Source organism: Phoca vitulina, unplaced genomic scaffold (assembly GCF_004348235.1).
Source record: "Phoca vitulina isolate PV1807 unplaced genomic scaffold, GSC_HSeal_1.0 scaffold9, whole genome shotgun sequence".
In the NCBI taxonomy this organism is placed as follows: domain Eukaryota; kingdom Metazoa; phylum Chordata; class Mammalia; order Carnivora; family Phocidae; genus Phoca; species Phoca vitulina.
In genome coordinates this window covers 18,776,858-18,787,102 of record NW_022589712.1, presented here as the reverse complement: position 1 = coordinate 18,787,102, position 10,245 = coordinate 18,776,858, and positions in this window count along the sequence as shown.

Genomic DNA, 10,245 nt, shown 5'->3' with positions numbered 1-10,245 from the left:
TTGCAGGAGTTTAGGTGTACTGGTTATTCTGGTTAACTGCAGTTTACTCTATAGAGCGATCATAGGTCAATCTTCCTTCTCACCATCATGTCAAGGGGAACTCAGCTGCAACGGTGTCTCTGAGGTTTGGTATGGTACGATGGCAAGTAGGGGAAGCAGAGGTGGCAGGTCTGGGTCTCCTACTTACAATGCTGATAGCTGGAGTCAGTAGAAAAATATGGCAAGTTGTACCAAAGGGAATGTAAGGCCAGAGCTGGGGTAACAGTAGAGAATCGTGCAATGTATCCATTGGGGGCAGAACAAATGCCTGAGCCAAGATCCAGAGGGAAATAGGACAGAGGAATGGAGCCAGTGAGGGTGGGACGTGACAGCTGGTAGGAAACCAGCCTAACAGAATTTGGGTTTGCTGTGCTGGCACTTAGAGTAGATTCATTAAAAGAGGCTACAATACAAAAGGGTGTAACTAGAGTGAAGACATATACATATATATATTCCTTTTTCTAACACTTTTAATAAATACCTCTCTATATAAACATTCCAAGAAATAATTAATTATGAAATTATTGATAATGGGGACATCAGCATTAGGCACTCACAAAAACATCCCTATAACCACTACAGCCAGCCTACAGATATGATGCTGAACCTTAGGACTCTTATGGTCAGTTGAGTTTTCTAGTTGTTTGGATGGTGACCAGTCAAGAGAAAAAGGAACATTTTCAAAACTACCGACTTAGAAAAGTCAGTCATCAAACAATAAATAAAATATCAGTTCCAACAAAGGAAAATCATAAAGGCAGAGACAATAAGATATTAGGAGGAGTGGTATTTATTCCAGTACTTGGGTAGAAAATCAACTAAAAACTTTGACCAGTGAAATACAATGAAAATCTGAGAAAAAGATAACTGACCCCTGGAGAATGGTTTACTAAACCTAGGAGGAAAGACAAAGTCAAGGTGAATTAACAGAATATTTGCTATTGATGCACCTTATAAATTTGATTGAGAATCTTGAAATTTTCATTGATAATTTGTATCCCCAAATTCTGATCATCTCCATAAGGTTACACACTAATGGAAAAATTTGACACTATGTTTTAAAACAATACTTCAAACGATAGCTTTTTAAAAATGCAATGGGAGACAGAAATTGAAAAGTGGATAAAAAGAAATAATGCTCACTTTCATAAATTCTGAGACTTATTCCTACCTACCCCTAGCCTAGGTACAATGAAAGGGGAATGATGAAGGCCTAGTGAGGTGAATGAGTTAAATTCTCCAAGGGAGCATTGTTTGAGAGTTACTATGTGGAGGAGTTGGGCATTCAGGCAGAAATGACCACACTGTCAATGAAGGCAGAATCTTTCATTATTTATGTCAGAGGGTCTTGGTCTGTTACGGAAAAGGAATGGATGTTACATAGCTGACAGCAGTCCTTACCTTACCTTGAATCCATGACTTTGGATAATCTAGATGTCAATATTTTTCCTCCTAAAGGGAAAAAAACAGAGTGACACTTTTCAAAGTATGCAGGAGAAAACTATACTGAATGTGGGTAACTCTTAGGATTTTTATGATAATATTGTAAAACAAAATTGATGACTTCCTTCTTCCTGGCGTCTATAAAAACTTACACCAAAATAGTAATAATGATATTACAAGGATGTGGAAATAATGTAATATGGCTGGATAAGAAAACTCAGATATTTATCAGCATGATTTTTTTCTCACTCATCATCCACCCCTCCAACCCCTCCCCCCAACTCTCCCCTTGCATTTAGGCTCAGAGAAATGTACCCCTGTTTGCCCCATTGGGAGATTACAAAAACTTTGCTGGCAATCAAGTGAGACATCTCAATGTGAGCCTAAATTTTAAATAGAAAGTTTTAAGAGGCAGGCAAAAGTGGTCAGAGGAAAAAAAGAAAAGGAATTCTGTCTGCTCTCTGTGCCCTCCCCATAGAGATATGAGAAGGGAAGGCAGAAGAAAGGAGTGGAAGGGTTAGATATAAGTATGGGGAGCCCTATGCCTTGTGCCTTTCCTCAGGCAGAATGGAGAGTTGAGGATGGGCACCCCACAAACATAGTTATCTCTTCAAGTATCTTCTTTCTCCCTTTGTTCCCTTTAAGTCTGATGATCCACAAGTAGAGAACCTGCGCCTTTTGCTCTAGGGGAGGTCCAGGGAAACTGCAAGCTGCTCAGAAAAGAAAGCACACCCCCCCCATTCAGTTGGTGCAGACAGTAAACTGCAAATGTAGCTAGACAGTAGACTGGAGAGGGCTGCAGAGAGGCCCCTTCCCCTAGTTTGGGTCTTAGAACTGGACAAAGGGGTTTCATATTGGAAGGATATGGCATGGGCATGGATATGGCATCGGCGCTAGAAATCTGTTGAGTCCACTGCTGTATCTTGGCTGTCTCCTGCAGGAAGTCAAATTGGCTTCCCCAAACTATCTTTACATTTTGATGGATTGTGATTTACTACCTGGGTGGAGGATGTGGCAAGTCACACCAAGGAGAGAGGAGTGAGAAGTCCATACACAGTTTGCCACCATGACAGCAATGTAAGACGGGGACAGAAAGCAAACATCTTGAAAGGGCTGAGTTTAAAACCTGAAATGGCTTAAAAAAAAACAAACAACAACAACTTTAGCTTACCTAATGTGATAAGATCAATTTTCTACAACAGGTTAAAAAAAAATTGAAGGTGAGTTTCAAGTCAGAAAATAATTTAGTCTTTCAAGATGAAGAAAGTTTCATTTCTTGCACACTGTGAACTTTGTGCCTGCTGTAACAATAATGTTTCAAATATGCTCTTTTGAGGATCTCTGTCCCTCTCTCAAATATGCTCCTGGATAATTATTTGGCTGCCACTAAAGCAGCAATCTGAGTTGTATGGCAGCCAAGAAAATCTCAGATCCTATGTTTGCTAATTGGATATAACAATTCATGCTCAGGGGCAGCAAACAAAATGGGCTTTACTCTGCCAGAATTGTTTTGGCTTCCATTTTTTTTGGTTAGCCCCAATCATTCATTCCAAGTTTTCTGAGCCCTAAAACTGCTTTCCTGGTGAATAGCAATTCTCTGCCCAGGTATAAGAAATGCTCATTCCACTGTATCTGGAGAGGTTAAGTCTTTCTGTGTGAGAAGATGAGGGTTGGCAGTTGGATAGAACTTTATGCTTCTCTGAAACTTGATCACTTTAGAATTAATAAGAGCAAATATTAGAATTAATTCACAAGCAAGTAGAAGTCATAAACACTAGATAATAATATTCAGGCATATGACCTTTCCATTTTAAGTATCCTATAAATGTAAGTCATAAGTTGCAAATCAAATGACTAAGAGAAAAGTCAATGATTCTAGGTTTAAGTAATTAAAATTCAATGATATTTGGTTCTTAAATTATAAAAGAGAGACCCAAATGATGGTCTCTGCCTGATCTCTGCAGTGGATGCTCAGATTACTAAGAAATGTTTGGGAAAGGGGAAATCAATTAGATTGAATCTTTGTAAGATCTCTGATGATTTCAGTTTTTTTCCCCTCTATATGTAAAGTTTGAAGCAGAGAAAATGACCATGAAGAGGAAATTATTTTGGGCATTTAGAACTTTGCATAAGTCCAAGTTCTTTGACTTGAAGAGTTCTTATACTTTTCTTAAAAGGCATTAGGGTACAACAACTAACAAACTCAACTTTTATTTCTATTACTTTTTACAGTTTTTTTTTTTTTTTTTTTTTTTAATTTACCATTCGATTTGATCTCTACAGCATGCCTTATTTTTTCCCATTTTAGAAAGGGACGTTTAGAATGTGAGTGGTTAAGTGAAATGCTAAAGTGTTATACTGACTTACTAGAAGCCAGAAGGAACTCCTGCCTTCTGGCCCAGAGCCCATTGATTCATTCTATTGCAAGCAACTGTTCCATGCCCCAGGGACACAGCAGGGAAGAAAACAAAATCCCTTACAAAGAAATGTAGTGTCAGTGGCCAGTGCTATAGAGAAAATAAGGCTAAGTAAGGGGCTGGGGTGGGGATGGGAAATGCCTGACTGTGTGTGTGGGAAGTGGGGGTAGAAAGGATAAAATTGCTCCTATTTCATGGGAAAAAGTCAAAGAAGGCCACATTGTTAAGGTGACATTTGTGACAACTGGGCAGAGATATGAAGGTGTTGGGGAGCAAGAATTTCCTATCCCCTTCAAGGTCCTTCTAGTTAGACTAAGAATCAAATTGACATGAAACAGATTAATAGAAGAAAATCAAATTTATTTTTGTACATATGGGAAGCCACACAGACATGGAAATTCTAAAGATAGTCAGGCAAAATGAGGTATATGTGTCATTCTGAACTAAGGAGAAGTGGGTAGGGATCTGGGACTTCAATGGGAAGGAATGCAATTCACAGGAAGATGAGAATGAGTAAATGTTTGGTAAATAAATGTTTGCTGGATCACAGAAACACTGGGACACAGAAGACTTTCATCAAAGAAGCCTTGGTAGGTTCCTCCCTGTCGACCATACCTAGTTCATAGAATTATGTAGTTATCTATGGTGATAACTCTCTTCCTGGAGCAGGTCCTCTATCTAAATCTTTAGGCAGTTGTGAAGGAGCTAAAGAGCTTTTCCTAAATCTGCTGGGGTTTGATTGCTTTTCAACTCAAAATAATCTTCCTACCAAAGTGGCCCATCTTGGAGTGGCCTGCCTTGGGCCCCAACAAAGGAAATTTGGGAATGTATCACATGTGGAGATCAAATGTGGGGGAAGAGAAGTATTGGCCAGGGGTGGGCCAAAATCTATCCAATGAAGTTTTATTGGAACACATCCATGCTCAGTGGTTAACATACTGTCTATGGCTGCTCCTGTACTACATTGGCAGGGTTGAATAGTTGTGACTGAGGCCATATGTGGCCCATAAAACTGAAAATATTTGCTATCTGGCCCTTAGGAAAAGTTTGCTCACCGCTGGTTTATGCAGAGGCAACAGCAAATACAAAGTCCTAAGGCACAAGTGTGCTTAGTGTATTCGAAGAGTAAAGAAAGCAAGTGTGGCTATGGTGGAGTGAACAAGAGAGAGAGACGACAAGAGGACAGAAGGAGAGTAGGGAGCAGATCTTGCAGGGCTTTTCTAGGCCTTTCTAAAGGATTTTGGGCTTTACTTAGAGAGGGACAGGAAACCACTGGAGGTGACTGAGTATAGAACTGACATAAACTGATCTACCTTTTAAATTGTTCATTCTTTTTAGAATAGATGAGAGTAGATTAGTCTGGTATATAGTCCAATGATCCAGATGAAAAATGGTGCTAGCTTGGAATAAGGCACGAGAAATGGAAGTTGTGAGAATATGTCAAATTCTGAGTATATTATAAAGATTGAGCTGATGCGATTTGCTGATGAACTTGAAATAGAGGTGTGCATTTGTGTTGGGGGGTGGTGTGTGTGTGGGGAGACAGTAAGAGAGAGGGTGGTACAAGTTTACTTGTGTGGGCCTGAACATCTAAAGGATAGGAATGCCATTAACATATAAAAGGCAGATTGTGGGAGATGTAAGGTATAGTTTACTATGGGAAGTGAAGAATTCAGTATGGACATTAAATTTAAGTGTCCTTTGAATATCTAAGTGGAGATGTCAAAGAGGCATATATGCAGCACATCGGGGGTTCAGGAGAAAGGTTGGAAACAGACATATACATTTAGGAGTCATCAATGTTGAGATAATATTTAAGTCCCAAGAACAGAATAAAATCACCTAAAGAGTGGCTATTGACAACACAAGAGAATGATTTGAATAGCGACCATTTAATTTCAATATACGTGACAGGTTTTGAGCTAGGAACTTTATACTCTTACAACACTTTGCTTCAGTAGGTATCTGTACACCTATTTTACACATGTGGAAATGAAAACTGTAGTGTTAAATGACTTGTCTGATGCCACCTAGCTAGTGACAGAATCCAGATATGCCTGCCTCGGTGGCCTGAGCTGTCCCTTTTCTGTCATGACATAAGAAATAGAAAAACAAAAGACTGAACATTGGCCCTGCATGTTTAAATAAAGAGGCAGTCGAATTACCCAAGTGGGTTGCACATGAACTCTGCTCAAAGTTTCAACTGCAGGAAGATGCCTCTTTAAGGAAACCGCTAGACTGGTGAACCATGATAATAATATCATGGAACTTCCTCCTCAATTTCCTGAATTGAACAAACTCTCTCGTCATGAATAAGCAGAACATGTCTAGTTTATGAGCAGATTAAGAGGCAGCCACTGAAGAGGAATTCATGCATCGATGTCATGCACATTTTAAGGCAAAATAAGATTATGGAGGTTAGATGCTCGTACAGGACACTGGACAGATCCTTTATTAAATGAGAAGAAACAAACCTCCTGCCTGAAAACCAGGTATGAATTATGTGAAACAGCACAGAGACAGAGAATATTACTTAGCAATAGATGTGACTCCTCCCCCCCATCCCAATGTCATTACATCCTTATAGTGTGGCATTTACCCTCACAAATGTATTAGCCCTAAGTGAAGGTGTTTTGGTTGACTGGTAGTCTCAAACTACTCTGTTTCCACTGGCTTCTCAAAAGTACAGTCACTCCGGCTGCTAGAAAACAATGCGGAGCCACAAAACACCTGGTATCCTTTTCTTCATACACGCCTGGGCTGAAAGAAATCATCACTTATTTTTCACTGCAAGAATCAAAAGAGGAACATCACATCATGCTGAAAAGTAAATAGGAACTAACCTGTCAGCAAATGTGAGAACCTCCACTTACCCCAATTGTAAAGCCACACCTTGAAGTTACACCCTCATCGTGGTTATAAGGAAACAAAGGAAGGGAAACTTCATTTGGGGCCTGTTGAACAAGATTAAGTCTTGGTGGAAATATTTGGGTCATATTGGTCTGGATGAAACCTAGTGGGAGTAGCCAGAAGTATGGAAAGAATCACAGGGAATTGAGTAATCCCAGTGTCTTTTCTCCTCCACCCCATGTTTCCCAAACCCCAGCTTTGCTTCTAGGGAAGCCCATTCTCTGGGGCAAGGTGCCACGAAGATGGGAGAGTGTTGCTATGGAGAGTTTAAAATGATATATGGTGGTAAGCCTCAGGAGAATGAAAAGATGCGTTCAGCATTGGTTCTTAACCATTCTTTTTAGGGATTTTGCACCCTTATAACTATAATGCCATCTTATCGAGTGCCACAACCAAGTTTTACCATCTTTATATTCCCTGAAACACCCAGCAAAATACCTGTCACACTGTGGGCACAGAGCAATGTTTCTGGAAGGGAATAGTAATGATCACCCTGTTGGTAGATAAGCATAAGTGCCAGGATTCAGATTCTTGATCTTCTGTTTTGGAAATCGCACCGGTACTGCACTCTCCTTTTGGTATTTCCTTGCTTTATAGACTGTAGTCATTTTGTGTCCTCAGCATCTCCGGATGTATTTCTGGACCAGGAACAAACTGGAACTAAACTACTGAGGTATACATAGTCACATTCCTCGTCCCTCCCTTGTGAAGAATAGTCTGTGCTTCTGGGCTATTCACACCTTTTCTTTCTGATTAGATGAGAATACTAGCCTCAGAGAGAAGAGGGTAGACAGTGCTACATAAGAAAGTATATGGAAAAGAACCATCTGGGAGGTTTGAGGAGGGGGAATTTGGAAGGACTGAGTAAGCCATCCAACAAAGGCTGGGCTTTCTAAGGAGCCCAGGACTCTTTCTAAGAATCAGGGTATTGGAAAAACTGTCCAGGGTATTGGAAAAACTGTCATGAGGTAGGGAAGAGTGAGATGGGGTGTGTGTGGGGGAGGTTATAAATAGGTGAAGAGAATTTTGAGGAAGTTGTCTTATGCTAAGTGTTATATCTTCTTTCAGAAAATATCCAAATTATTATCCAATTCTTTGGGAACTTGGTGTGTTATTTTGCTGAGAATAAAAAGGCTCCGTTTTATTTGGGGTATAGTCAATATCTTTTACACTGACTTTACTAATGTTTTGGTTTACTAACATGTTAGTAGGTTACTGAATAGAGATATATCATTAAAAATTGCATGCCCAAAGGAACTTAGTTTGTGCCATTGGTCTTAGGACCAGATAGAGTGCAGTGGCCACTGGAGGTAGATTTGAGACTGTGGGTGTGTGAAAATAGAATAATAGAGTAACGTAAAAATAACAGATGACCATGAGGCCATAGGTTACCTAAAAGTTGAAGATGGTTGGCCCAGAGCTGGGGGAAGCAGATACAGTAGTCCCCTTTACCCACAGGGGATGTGTTCTAAGACCCCCAGTGGGTGCCTGAAACCAGGGATATTACCAAACCCTATATATATATGTATATATATACTATGCTTTTTCCTATACAAAAAAACCTATAATAAAGTTTAATTTATAAAAAAGTCTCTTACAGTAAGAGACTAATAATAATAACTAACAATAAACTAGAACAATGATAACAGGACACTATAATAAAACTTATGTGAATGTGGTCTATCAAAATTTCTTACTGTACTCTACTCACCCTTCTTCTTGTGATGATGTGGGATGATAAAATACTTGTGTGACGAGGTGAAGTGAGGTGAATAATGTAGGCATTGTGATGTATCCTTAGGCTACTATTGACCTTCCTATGCTAAGTCAGGAAGATTGTCTGCTTCATACTGTGGTTGACCACGGGTGACTGAAACCACTGATAAGGGGTGACTATTGTACTATAGCTGTAGGTTTGTGGACACATTGTTGTTTAGACTAAGTGTATGGTGTTGGCTAAAAACATAGTCAAGGAATCCATTCTGAGTTTAAATCTAGATACCTGGTCCTATTTTGAGGAACTCCATCCCAGGTTGAGACTGTGCTTACCCATCTAGATAAAACCTCTGAGAGTTAGTATCCCTTGCATGTTTTCACTGTTAGTACTATTCTCTTGACTCTGATAGGTCCTTGGAGAGAGGACTGCTTCTATTATCCTTACGTTAAGGTTTTTGTTTTGATCCTTTTTGATTTCTCAGGTGGTATTCCTTTTTTTTAAGATTTTATTTTGTTTATCTGAGAGAGGGAGAGAGGGAGAGTGAGAGAAAGAGAGTGAGCGAGCGAGTGAGAGAGAGAGCATAAGTATGGGGAGGGGCAGAGGGAGAGGGAGAGGGAGAAGCAGACCCCTCACTGATCTGGGAGCCCAACGTGGGGCTGGATCCCAGGACCCAATCTGAAAGTTCTATAGCCAAATAACTAAGAGATGTGACATGGCTCTATGTCCAGCTCAGAGCCTGAGATGGAAGGCCCTGTTACGCCAGTCAGCTGCAGATGACACTGTCTCTTTGGGCTGCCAGGTCAAGCAACACTGTCTGAGGGAAAAAGTGTTCAGTTTTCTGTTGGTATGTAGCACTTAGTTATTGACCTGGTGCTGAGTAGTGTTTAATTGAAAAAAAAAAAAAAAGTGTGGCTTGGCAATTCCCTCAGAATCACACTTGGTATGTATGCTTGATCTCTGCTAAGGGAATACTTTTTAGAAGTATTATGATATACAGTTTATTCTCTTTTTTGGTGTGCGTTGCAGGTATTGGAGGGGGCATGGGGAGGATTCAAGCAGGGTGGAACAGAAGGAAGCAATGGGTTGGGGGAAGGAACAAAATACTAACTTTAACTGCTTTTCAAAGCTTATTCAGTCACTACGGTGTATTAACCATGAGTAATGGCATAAAGTAAAATGAAGTACAAACTTTGATGCTAGCTCTTCAGTCCACAAACCAAATTATAAGGAGTTATTTGAGAAGAAGAGCTGAACTTCTGGTAAAAGTTTAGCAAAATTCTCAAAATGTTTACACTAGTATTTAAATCCTAAAATAAAATACTGAAATTGAAAATACTATGAGTATTATTCCTTATCTCAAATATTGTGCCATTGTAGAAATAGCATTTGAAATATATGAGAATTTATTGAGGAACTCCTGATTGCCCAGTGTCTTGGTTTTAAGAATTTGACAATATTTTTCACTCATATATTAATGCCTCATATTTTACACTTAAGAGTTCATTTGGTTTAATTAGTTTTGTTTTGCACTTCTGGAATTTTCTCTTCACTTGAACTTACTGGTCTTTATCTAGACATTTTTATATATAGTTTAATGATAGTCGTACAAATAATATTAAATAGTGATGGGGTTATCTATGGAATAATAAAAGCTCACTAAAATCTGCCTAATTTGTTTTTCTAGAAAAGCCAGAGCTTGACAAAGAGCACAATGTAGTG